Source organism: Rhinatrema bivittatum, chromosome 17 (assembly GCF_901001135.1).
Source record: "Rhinatrema bivittatum chromosome 17, aRhiBiv1.1, whole genome shotgun sequence".
Classification (NCBI taxonomy): domain Eukaryota; kingdom Metazoa; phylum Chordata; class Amphibia; order Gymnophiona; family Rhinatrematidae; genus Rhinatrema; species Rhinatrema bivittatum.
Genome location: NC_042631.1, coordinates 47,422,740 through 47,434,821, shown reverse-complemented (window position 1 = coordinate 47,434,821; position 12,082 = coordinate 47,422,740). Strand labels below are relative to the sequence as shown.

The window sequence follows — 12,082 nt, the reverse complement described above, 5'->3', positions numbered from 1 at the left end:
TACAATCCATCCTTGGCTCTTTGAACTTCACACACAGTGACTTCCAATGGGGAGCACTTTCCTGAGAAGGCTGGCAGCAATGGCAGGTGTTATGAAACAGCACCCTTTCATCAGATTAACCAGGTCCATTAAGGACAATGGTGCCATCTGGGCATCCCACAGTGAGTTCAGCATGTCAGTGTGACAAGACCCTCTAACTTCCAGTAGAAGCCTAAACATATAGTCCAACACTTTGGGAGGCTGGGGATTTGGGCTGTATGGTCAAGGAGCATGGTGCCTTGGCCCACAACCTGGGTATCACATTCCTTGAATTTTCCCATTATGGTGGCTGTAGTATTGTGGAACAAATAGTCTTCTGGTCTGACAAACTGTCCACATTAGCAGGTACTCTGCCAGTCACCCCAAGGTGGTCGTGTTAAGGCAGGTGGTTTTGACTAGTGTGCGCATTAATACAGCAGTTAGGGTGCATCATGTCCCAGGCATCTGCAATTCTATGGCAGACTCCTTTATCACATGCTAAGTGGGATTTGTTTTGCAAACTGGTATCCATGGCTGGTGAAGCAAGAACCCAGTATTTGATCACCTGTATGAGATTGGGCACCAACCACTAGAGACCTTCAGGGAGCCCCATACATGAGCTGTATATTGCAGGGGCCACTAGCAAGTATATGACTTAACCCAGAATGGATGGATTTCAGGGTCCATTTCAGATTACCTATTCAAGTATTATTGCACTGGCCAAAGACTCAGGTGAATCTAGGGGCATGGTTGCCAAACAATTAGCCAGTTCTTTACAAAGGCACAAGTTTGGGGCAATCCCACCAAGGCATTCCTGATTTTAAAAATGGTGGGTGAGACCAGATTAGGATTCAAGGCATCCATAACACATGACTTGTGGACCTGTGGCATTTACCTATCATATGAATCCAAATTCAAAAACAGCCTACTTCAGCTGGCCTTTTCTATAGCATTTTTCAGTGCATTGAGAATCAGCAAGCTAGTTGCCTCAGCCAAGAGTAGTGCGAGGTATTCTTGGAGCCTCTTTAAAAACATGAAATGTACAGATCATATGGTACATATTGATAAAGATTGAAGACTGATCAGTTGGCTCATGGGACAATACTGTTTGAGAAATGTGAAATCTCAGGTGACCTGCCCTGTTGAGAACTTGAAAATATCTGGCTGCTTGACCAGATGGGAGCACCCATCTAATTCATGCTAAGTTCTCCTTACCAGATACCAGTTTTCTGCTATCCTCAAACTATCAAAACCCAGCTTTATTGGTGCTAACCTTTTTGGTACCCACTCCTTCAGGATTGGGGTGGCAACTACCATTGTGCAGGTTGGCTTGAGTATTGACACGACACAGCAAATAGATGGAAATCCATTGGCAGTATCTTCATCTTAGGATGAAGACATAACCTTATGCCACTTATGACCATTAACCTACTGCAGATTTGCTTGGTCAAAGGACATGAATTTGTAGGCATTCCTTTATGCACTGAGGAGCCAGGAGGGCCAGGGAGCAACCCTACAAACTACATTTGGGTCTGCCCTCAAAGGGTATATGCTCTGTATGGTCGGGCAAGGTACAGGATGCACTAGGAGCAGCTTTTGCCCATTCTTCATCACAGGGACAGGTCAGGCTGCGGCATCCCAACCTCCAGGCCCTGTCGTTAACAGCCTGGATGTTGAGAGGTTAAGCCTGCAGCCACTTGATCTTTCAGAGGATGTTTCTGGTCCTGATGGCTTCCAGAGACTTCCACTAAAATCCTATAGCTTCAAGGGGAGGAGATATTGTGTGGTGTGAGCAGAAGGCTGTAGATTTGTTCTCCTGCCCCACACAAAAGCTGCTTGACTACCTTCTACACCTATTGGAGGCTGGCTTAAAAACCACTGTCAGAGTTCCTTATTGCAATTGATGCATACTACCACAGTGTAGAGGGTCTGCTCATCTCTGTACAGCCTATAGTTGTACATGTTGTACATTTCATACAGGACCTGCTTCAATTGAAGTCTTAGAACTTTGGCATGATAGACCACCTAATGAAAGCTCCTTTTGAGCTGCTGCACACTGACCTGGAAGGTCATATTTTTGGTGGCAGTCACTTCAGCATACAGGGTTAGCAAGCTCTAGGCCTTGGTGACATGGTCTTGCATATGTATCCTAAGTTCCAGCCTAAGATGGTGACTGATTTTTTTTTTTTTTTTTTTTTTTTTCCATCTTAACCAGTCAATCATCCTACCAACTTTTTTCCCCAGGCCTCATTCGCACCAAGGCAAACAAGCCCTGCACAATTTGAACTGCAAGTGAATGTTAGCTTTCTGTCTGGAGCAGACAGAGGCCCATACAGTCACCTAACTTTTTTTTTTTTTTTATAAGGAATTGTTTGGAGTTGCCGTTGCCAAATAGACAATATCCAGTTGGCTAGTAGACTGCATATTCTTATACCCAGGCAGGACTGCATCTTGGAGGTCATGTCAAGGCTCATTCTGTCAGCCATGGCAGTGTTGGTGGCCCACTTGTGAGCAGTTCTTGTGGAGACCTGCAAGGCACTGATGTGGAGCTCTCTCCACACATTCACATCCCATTACTGTCTGGCTAGAGATGGCTACAACAGTAGGTTCAGCTAATCTGTTCTCCAGAATCTGAGGTGTAAAACCCAACTCTCCCTACCTAGGGCCTATTTGGGTTCAGGCCATCTCCCACTGTTACCAGCAGCACCAGTGTTGTGCCCATTGGCACCTGGCTAGGTATCTGTTGGTCTCTTGTGTTGGGGAGCTGCCTGTAGCTAGGGATTCACCCATGGATTTCTACTTCCAGAAAATTCACCACTTCATCTTCGATCCCAAAGCTCTTTTCTCGTCTCGTCGCTCACTAAATCCTCCCCCCATCCATCCCGGATGATCAAGCCGCCAAAAAAGCCGCTGAACTAGCAACTTCAAGAAAAAAATCAGACCTTATAACACCTTTAAATGCCAACCCGGGCTCCTATTTGACCCCTCTTTACTCAGCACATTTCCAACAGAACACAACTTTGACTAAATTTGAACTTATTTCCTCCTTAAAGATCGAAACAGTCCTAAAAAAACTTAAACCTTCTTCACACCCCACTGATGCGATCCCTTCTAATTTACTTATAGCCATCCCTAAAACAGTCGCCAAACCTATCGCAGACATTATAAACTGTTCACTAATTCAAGACTCTGTTCCAGACCCTCTGAAACTCGCAATCCTCAAACCACTCCTGAAAAAACCTAACCTTTCTCCAGATGACCCAGCCAACTTCCGACCTATTGCAAATCTCCCCTTCATCTCTAAAATCCTGGAAAAAATAGTAAACAGACAACTGACGGAATACCTTGACGACAACAAAATTCTAGCATCTCAATTTGGTTTTCGCAAAGAACGGAGCACTGAAACTCTCCTAATCTCTTTAACTGACAATACTCCTGAATCTTGATAAAAAAACAATCCTGCTTACTCATACTCCTCGATCTATCAGCCGCATTCGACATGGTGAAACACTCCCTACTCTTGGAACGTCTAGCCGACATTGGAATCAAAGACACCGCACTAAATTGGTTTAAGTCATTTCTACAAAACAGATTTTACAAAGTTAGAATCAACAACAATGAATCACACCCCGTCGACTCCTCTATGGGAGTCCCTCAAGGCTCCTCATTATCTCCGACTCTTTTCAACATATACCTTTTACTGTTATGCCAGCTCCTATCCAAACTCAATCTTAAACATTTCATTTACGCAGACGACGTACAAATTTTTATACTAATTAAAGAATCCCTTCAAAAAACACTAGAATTCTGGAACTCCTGCCTGTTTTCCATCAACAACTTGCTCTCAAGCCTTAACCTAATACTCAATTCCAATAAAACGGAAATACTCCTTATCTCTCAAGACGGTAACTACGCCAGGCCAAACTCGAACCAAATAAATCAACCATCCTTTTCTGCACAAGTGAGAAACCTAGGAGTCATCATGGACTATCAACTAAACCTAAAGAGATTCGTCAACACTACTAAGGAGGGCTTTTTTAAATTACAGGTCCTCATGAAACCCGTTCGCCACCCCGTGGAGTTGGGGTTTCTATTTATCATAATGGTTACAAGACTGAAGAGCCACACTGTGGGGATGTGTGGTATAGGGCATGCTCGGTGTTCCTAGTCAAAATTTCTAGAAACTTTGTAAGTTTTCCACATCAGGTTTATCTCTCATGAAAGATGTACTTCTGAATTTCCTTTCCAATTTTATATATCTCCTTCTCCCTGAGCTATTCCATGGAAATTACTAATCTGTAGCATTTGTTCATGGACAGCCTGCAAGATGGGGAAAAGTAGATAAAATACAAATATTCAACTCTTCTTCTAGAGCAGTATTTCTTGATGCCAGGGACCACCTGGTCTTAAATACTCAAGTGCCTGAACCCCCATACTTAATACAACACTGAGACTATTTGAGTCATGAACTGCTTGAACTACAACTTACCAAGAGCCATGTAGTGCTAGAAAGTATTAAATGTTATAGGAATGGTGTCTGCTGGGAGGAAAGTGACATGTGGTAGAAGGCCAATGTGTGTATTTCTTAGGCTTCTAGGAGTGATCCAGGAAACTATAGACTGAAGCTGTCAGTGCTGGACAAAATGATAGCAGCCATTCTTAAAACAAAACCATTGCCATGGCTTGATGGGGAAGAACCAGTCTCCCCTTCCTAAAATGTCTTAGCAATCCTAAGAACTTTTTGAAGGTGCAGGTAAATGTGGATAAAGGAGATCCAGTTGATTGTCAAATGCCTTCTGAAAATCCAGACACTAAGTCCCTCAGACTTCTCAGGAAATGACAGTCAATGAGATAGGAAGAAGTGCTCTGTTATATTGGAAACAGAGGATAAAATCAAACTACAACTAAAGAGTCAATACCCAGGAAAAATACCTTGAATTCCTTGTGGACAAACCTTTAAAATTCAGCTTAGCGCATGGTAGCAGTCAAAGCAAATAGAATGTGGTGAATGATCCAAAAAAGTATGAAAACTGAAAATACAATGCCTCTGTATCTAGCCATGGTCAGACAGCATCTCAAGTATTGTGTATATTCTAATCTCAACATAGAGCTAGAAAAGGTACAGAGGAGGATAATGGCATGGCTTTGCTATGATGAGGCTATGCAGGTAAGGGTTCTTCAGCCTAGAAAAGATGCTGAAAGGGGACAATAGAAGTTTGTAAAATCACTAGTAGGGTAGAACAGGTAAAAAGATGGCTATTTACTTTCAAATATCAAAAAAATGAAAGGGGTCACTCCATGAAACTAAACCAGTAGATTCAAAACAAACTGCTTTTTCACTCTGTACACTATCCTACTGACTCTATATTAGATCATGATCAAGTGACTAGCATAGTAGTGTTCACAAGTTTGGACAAGTTCTGGAGGAAAAGTCCATAACATGTTAGCCAGGTAGACTAAAAGCTATTGTTAACCTGGGATTGAGTAACAGGAATTGGATCTACTTTATGGGATCTGCCAGATACATGTGCCCTAGTCTGGCTGCTGTCACACAGGATGTTTGGCTCGATGGAAATTCTTGTTTTCACTTTATTGCAGGCAGGGTCACAGCAAAGTTAGTGCCAGAGGCAAACCTTAAACTTGACACTCACTAGGTACTTTGTTAATAAAAATTCAGGTCAAGGATCTTAGCTTGATCACACAACTTGCTTCCCCCCACATGTTTCAGGCAGTATCTTTCCCTTCTCCACCCCCACCTTACTGTTGTGGAGCTGCAGCATTGCTCATCTCTGTTCATGTAGGCCATGACTACTCCTGCACTAGGGAGAGAAGTGGTGACCTTGCTTCCACTGGCCCTGTAGCAGAACTAGAGAATTTAAATAACAGGCAAAAGCTGTTGTGGACTGGCACTTGAATGCTCTTCTAGAGCAGTTCTTCTCAACCCAGTCTTTGGAGCACACCTAACCAGTCAGGTTTTTAGGATATCCACAATGAATACATGTGAGACTGATTTTGTATTTAATGGAGGCAATGCAGACAAATCTCTTGTGCATATTCAATGGATATCCTGAAAATCTGACCGGCTAGGTGTGCTCCAGGGACTGGCTTGAGAAGCCCTGTTCTAGAATGAGCTCCTTAGATCTGTTTAGTTTATTGCAGGCCCTGTATTATGTGGGTAGCTCTTTCCAAATTCTCCACTCAGGGCCTTTGTAAAGGTGGTGGTTCCATAAATGAGCACAGTATGTGAGGTCTTGCCAGTGACCTGTAGAAGGGATGCAGGTCACACAACCATAAGGGCCTTGCTTACACAAAACTGTTGCTTCCTTTTAGAGGAAGCAACAAATGGCATTGTAAAACAAACTGTGGTTACTACATGTGAAGACAAGCTGTCAAGAATAGGTTTAATATTTAAAGCACAGAATGTCTTCATGCTTGGTGCCTCTGCCCACAGACCACTGCTTTAACTTTTTTTTCCAGATTTCTGGAAGCATAACATCAATCCTTGATGGCCCTGTTTTTAGGGGAGCAGTTTCTTATTGAAAACTGAATTTATTTGCTGTTAGATGGGCTTAACTATAAGTTGAAGTGAGAACAGCCTGCAGGCCAATTTCCTAGCATGTAGCAGATGGACTCAGGCCCAATGGGTATAGTGTGCTCCTGATAGCAGTTGGAGACTGAGTCAGATTTCAATCTGACGTCAGCACTACATATACCCGTGCACAAAACTCTGTTCCTCAGTTTTTTCTGTCTCCATAGCAGTTCGGGACTTCACACACGCTTGCACTCCAAATTCAGAGATAATCTTACCTCAGACGAGCCCCACTCTCCTGCAGTGATACCTAAGGGTCTCTCCCCCAGTCTAGAATTCCTGAGGTGATTTCCAAGATCCCTCAGGTGAGCCTCAGTCCCAGCGTGGACTTAGCCTCCTGAAAAGGGAGCGGCTGAGAGGCAGCTGGTGCAAGACCGAGCACAGCAGTGAAGGTATTCCCCTCTCCCCCCACAGCTGGAGACCGGGAAGCGCCGAGACAAGTAAGGGTTTTTTTTCTACAAGTCTCTGGTCTCCGAGGCTCGGATAAACGCACAAATCATCCATCTGGCATCTGTCTAATCGGGTTGAGCAGCCCCATCCGGCTAGACCCTGATCTGGCTTGAGGGTCCTCCCACATGGAGACCCTCCAGGGGAGGGCCACCATCTTGCCCATGTGGTTGCCGGCACCATTCCCCCCCCTTAGTCACCACTTTGCACAACTGAGCCATGTGCACAGCACTGCACACATGCACAGTGCGCACAGCAATGCACACAAAGGGTGCCGAGCACACAGCCACACGCGTATCTTCCGTTTCTAGGTGCACAATATAGGACCACCCGGAACACATAACCAGGCCTCCCAGCACACATCTGACAGGATACACACACAAATCATGGCACCACTGTCCCAATACAGCTAAAGGCCCAGCATGCCACCTGAGTGGCACAGCCAGAGGTGACCTCTGCCCTGTGCCTGTTGTGTGAAGAATCTCGGGGGTTGCTGAGACGAGGTCCCCCTCAGCCTGTAGAGGACTCTGGATCTACCAGTGAGATTACTCCAGACCTCTCTATTCCCGACTTGGCTCTTCCACAGTGGGGGCCCTCAGGGAGCGCCGTTGGACCCAATGCGGTCCCAGGCAACTTCACCTGGGCGGGATTCTTCGCGGAACTAGAATCCTACATCTACACACAGACAGACAGAACCACAACCCCTGCCAGTGGCCCAGGGCCCTCCCAGCCTCTACCAGATGAGCCACCCCTGGATAGATACCTCCCCTTAGGGGGTCAGATTTGGAGGAGGAACCAGAACCCCTGGAAGAAGGGGGAACTCCCTCCAGGAATGGAACCGCATCACATCATGACGTGCTTCTTCCCAAAAGACAAATTATCAGATTTCGTAGCCACGAGTCTGAAGGCATTGGCCATCCTGGACATATGCAACACAGCGGAGTCCAAGGTGAGCCCCTTCCTGGCCAGGCTCCGCCAAACCTCATGCCATTTTCCCCACACTACATGCCGTACAACAACTGATAAACCTGGAATGGGACACCCCAGAGGCCACCTTCAAGGGGGGTCGAGCCCTAGAAGCTCTCTACCTCTTGGACCCCCACAACGAAGGAACTCCTGATGTTCCAAAGGTCAACGCCTTGGTCTGCACCACCATACCAGTCTAGGGTGGATCTTCCCTCAAGGATGCCAATGAGACAGCAGGAATCCATCCTCAAGCAGTCCTATGATGTATCAGCTATGACCTTACAGATCACTGCTTGCTACGCCATGGTATCACGTGCCTGCCTGGCAATGGCCAAGGACGCAACTACTCCAATCGAGGCATTAAACCTGGCAATATCATTCCTCATGGATGCGACCTGGTATGCACCTCAGCCAGGAGCCTCTCATTCATAGTGGCAGCCAGAAGACAGCTCTGGCTCCAAAGCTGATCAGCCGATGCGTCTTAAGACAAGGCTCACGAGAATGCCCTTTAGAGGAGCACTCCTCTTCGGAAGCAACCTGGACAACCTAGCCGACAAATGGGGCAAGTCCCCAGTACCCCATCTACCAGAGGTCAGGAGCAAGATGAACCAATGCCCCTTTCCCCGGGCACCCAAGGGCAGAGGATCCCAGTGTTATAAACCATACAAAAACACTTACCAATCCCCTTGCCCTGCCGGCAAGGGGCAGTCCTTTCGGAACAGACACAACAAGAGGAGCTGGCTCAGGACCAGGCCCCAGTCACAACATGCAATGAGAATCAGCAGACCCATCTACAGGAAGAGATCATAGGGGGCAGGCTTGCCCTTTTCTACCAAAGATGGGTAAAGATAAGGTCTGACAATTGTGTCCTATCATCCAAGAGGGATTCTACCTGGACTTCCACAGCATCCCTCTAGACAAGTTTGTGATTTCTCCAAGCGGAAGGCAGTGGAAACCACACTATCAAAACTACTCTCCCTAAAGGCAATAACACTGGTGCCTCCACACCAACAAAATTTGGGGCACTATTCAATCTACTTCATCATGCCCACGAAAGAGGGAACATTCCAGCCTATACTGAACCTCAAGACAGTCAATCGCTACCTGAAGGTACCCCACTTCTGCATGGAAACCCTGCATGCAGTCATAAGGGCAGTAAAATCGGGAGAATTACTGACCTCCCTGGATCTGTCAGAAGGCTATCTCCACATACCGATCCATCACATCCACTAGCATTTCCTACGTTTTGCGATATTGGGCCATCACTACCAGTTCCAGGCCCTACCATTCAGGCTGGCTACAGCTCCCCAAACATTCACCAAGAACATGGTGGTAGTGGCAGCACTGAGGAAAGAGGGAATCCTTGTGCATCCATACCTGGACAACTGGCTATTCAGAGCAAAATTGCCAGAGGAAAGCCAGCAAGCAACCACCAGAGTCTAGGAATTACTGCAGAACCTCAGGTGGGTCATCAACACAAGAGCCACCTGCAGCCCTCCCAATGCCTGGAATACCTGGGACTCCGGTTCAACACCAAAGGGAACAGTTACCCTCCCCCCCCCCCCCCCCCCCCCCTACAAGGAGACAGCCATGCCATGGGGAGAGTGGAATTCAAAGTCCTCAAGACTCATGGCATCAACCATAGAAGTTGTCCCGTGGGCAAGGGCCCACATGCAGTCACTACTGTCTTGATGGAACCCGATGTCTCAAACTACTCCGCCCCCTCCGGCTACTGGCGAAGGTTCAGAACAAACTACAATGGTGGCTACAAGAAGACCACCTGAGCAAGGGAACAAGCCTATCCCCACTGGAATGGACCTTGCTCACCATGGACTCAAGCCTGTGGGTATGGGGAGTCCACTGCCAGAAGCTAACAGCTCAAGGGCAATGGGACGAAGAAGAGTCAGCATGAAACAGACTGGAAGCCTGAGCAGTCAGACTAGCCTGCCTACAGTTCTGCCACTGACTCCAGGGCAAATCAGTCAGTCATGTCAGACAATACCACAACAGTGGCCTACAGGAGCCAGCAGGTGTCCCTGGAAATAGAACCCCTAATGACATGGGCAGAATCAAACCTACAAGGGATATCAGCCGCCCACATCACTGCAGACTACCTCAGCAGAGAGAGAGTCTGGATCCAGGGGAATGGACACTGTCAATAACAGCCTTCCAGTGGATAGTAAACCACTGGGGAACGCCAGCCATGGATCTTCTGGCAACCAGGTCAAATACCCAGGTTCCCAAGTTCTTCAGCCGAAGACTGGAACTGCTGTCCCAGGGAATCTAATCCCTCATCCAGACCTGGCCTCAGGAGGACCTACTGTACTCCTTCCCTCCATGGCCACTATTGGACAGAATCATTCGCAAGAACACCACAGAGGGCTGGTACTTCTAGTGGCCCCGGACTGGCCAAGAAGGCCATGGTACGCGGACATGCAAAGACTTCTGGTAAGAAACCCTCTATGCCTACCTCCACATGGGGGTCTACTCCAGCAAGGACCAATCCTCCATGAAGACCCAACGAGATTCTCACTTAGTCTAGCCATTGAGAGGTCTCGCCTGAGAGTGGATACTCAGGACCAGTGAGACACACTGCTCAGAGCGTGCAAGTTCTCAACCTCCTTAACATATATAAAAGTATGGAGAATATTTGAAGCCTGGTGCAAGGACCACGATATCCTTCCACAGACAGTCAAAATCCCCATGATCCTGGATTTTCTGCAGGACAGAGTGAGCAAAGGATTGTTTCTCAATTCCATCAAGGTTCAACTGACCGCCCTGGCCTGCTTCAGACCCAGGGTGGATGGCAGCAGCCTAGCGGCCCACCCAGACATTTTCCACTTCTTAAAAGGGGTCAAGCACATTTGACCACCTCTAAAGTGGCCAATACCCCTATAGAATCTCAATCTAGTATATATTCCTAGCAGGAGCCTCGTTCAGACCAACTTGCAGTCTGTCCCTACAGCTCCTGACCTTGAACAAGGCGTTCCTCGTGGCAATCTGCTCAGCCCGTTGAATCTCCAAACTTCAAGCACTATCATGGCAGGAGCCATTCCTCAGATTCACACCAGGATCCATACAGCTGCGCACTGTACCCTCCTTCCTGCCAAAGGTGATTTCTCACTTCCTTCTAAACCAAATCTCGCCATCTCCAGACAAGCATAAGGACTCTGACTCATGCCGCCTTCTCCACCTGAACATCGGCAAACTTAGTCCGATACCTGGAAAGATCGGAACCTGTACAAAAGATGGACCATCTGTTTGTTCTTCACAGTGGGAAGAAGCAAAGGGAAGTGGCCTCATGGGCAACCATTGCCTGCTGGATCAAAGTAATCAAGGCAGCCTACATAGAGGCAGGCAACCCCCCCCCCCCCCCCCCCCCCCAATCTCTACAAGTCAGGGCACATTCCAGAAGTGTCTGGACAGAAACCAAGAAACCTCCATCCACACCTTCTCGAGATTCTATCGCCTGGATGTTTAGGCCAAGGAGGACACCGAATTTGCTCTAAATGGGCCACAGGCAGCCTCCCGCCCAGTTCAGGAATAGCTTTTGTACATCCCATTGGTCCTGAGTCCATCTGCTACATGCTAGGAAATGGAGAAACTACTTACCTGATTTCATTTTCCTTAGTGTAGACAGATGGGACTCAGCACCCTGCCCATGGCTGCCTCACAATCAAAAAGCCCCGGGGGAACACCCCTCCCCCCCAGAGTGCAACACAAGCACAGGTAAGCCAACCCTTATTTCTAATTCAGACACCCATATTACCAGGTGACAGCACTTCTCAGTTGAATGCCCTAGTGGTCTTCAGCTAGAAACCTTGTCATGCAATCAAATTAATCAAGTTAACCAAATTAATCAATTATCCAAACATACATCCATAATTGCTTTTTGAGGAGAAAACTGAAGAACAGAGCTTCATGCATGGGTATATATAGTGCTGACGTCAGATTGAAATCTGACTCAATCTCCAACTGCTATCAGGAGCACACTATACCCATTGGTCCTGAGTCCATCTGTCTACACTAAGGAAAATGAAATTCAGATAAGTAATTTCTCCA

General features: G+C 47.0%; 1 protein-coding gene across 2 annotated transcripts in view; it reads left to right on the top strand.

The window, feature by feature from the left end:
* The window catches only part of TALDO1 (transaldolase 1), an 87,454-nt gene that overhangs the window by 11,029 nt on the left and 64,343 nt on the right, over nucleotides 1-12,082 (top strand). The window lies entirely within an intron of this gene.